Source organism: Elephantulus edwardii, unplaced genomic scaffold (assembly GCF_000299155.1).
Source record: "Elephantulus edwardii isolate Elephantulus edwardi_28Jun2011 unplaced genomic scaffold, EleEdw1.0 scaffold00031, whole genome shotgun sequence".
Classification (NCBI taxonomy): domain Eukaryota; kingdom Metazoa; phylum Chordata; class Mammalia; order Macroscelidea; family Macroscelididae; genus Elephantulus; species Elephantulus edwardii.
In genome coordinates, this window is record NW_006399781.1 from 13533948 (window position 1) to 13535336 (window position 1389).

Below are 1389 nucleotides of genomic sequence, written 5' to 3' on the forward strand. Positions count from 1 at the left end.
GGAGTTTAGGGCCGTTGTACATAGGGTCGCTATGAGTCGCAGGCGACTAGATGGCACTTAACAACAACAACACTTTGTAAGAAGAAAAAATAGAAATGCGAGACTGAACAGAAAAAGCATATAAATTGGTGAAACAATGGTGGTAAATGAATGTTATCTAAAGGTTTTATTATTTAAGAGAAAAGTTACTGACTTGCATGCTAAACTAACTATGGCAATTCATGACAAAGAGAAATGATGTATCATTTTCAGTTAAAAAGAACCAAACCCACATCTACTGTTATTGAATTGATTTACATGCCTAACAAACCTCCATCAGATTGTGAAGGCTGTACAGGGGACTGTCCATCCTTCCCCCATGGAGTGGCTGATAGATTCTAACTGACAAACTTTCAGGTAGCAACGCAGCATGTAACTCTCTGTGCCATCAAGGCTCTTTGATTAAAGGGAAGGGGAAATGAGAAGAATGAAAAAGAACCAATAACAACAACAATATGAAGAGGCAAATAATGTAGCTGAACTTTTTAAAATTCACAAGGAATATGTATAATTCTGGATTTTTGTAGAAGATAAATAAGAGAAAATTAACTAGTACACCAATATAGTGGGATATTTTAACACAGCTTTCACTCTAATGAATAAGACTAAAAAGCCACATAGATATAGAAGATTTGGAAAGAATCATTTATAAGCTTAACAGAAAGAACAATTTATAGACTATATAAAATGAAATCTATTGTTTCAAGCACCCATGGAACATGAAAATCGTTTTTCAAGATCCTAAGCATAACTGTAGAAAGTTTCAAAGGATCGTTACCACACAGACAACATCCTCTGATAACAATGCAATTAATTTGAAAACTCAAAAACTAGGAGGGGAAACGACAGCCTTTTTAACAAATGGTGTTGGCAAAATTGGAAAAGTGTCTGCACAAAAAGACTCAAGCAAGACCCAAACCTCACTCCATACACAAAAACCAACTCAAGGTGGACCATTTTCCTAGGACTAAAACCAAGGACTATAAACTTCATTACAGGAAAGCTAGGAACAACACTAGAAATCCTAATCCACAACATTAAACAGCCTTCCAAGTATCCTGAAAAACCTACAACCAGGAGAAGATAAAGTAGATAAATGGGACCTTCTAAGACTCAAATCCCTATGCACATCCAAAAACTTCTCCAACAGGGTAAAAAGGGAAGCCACTGACTGGGAAAAAATATTTGGGAATAACATATCAGATAAGGGACTTATATCCAGAATTTATGAAATACTTGAGCACCACAACAAGATAAAGGTAAATAATCCAATAGAAAAATGGGCACAGGATATGAACAGGCACTTCACCGAAGACGACATTCAGATGGCTAACAAGCACATGAAGAAAT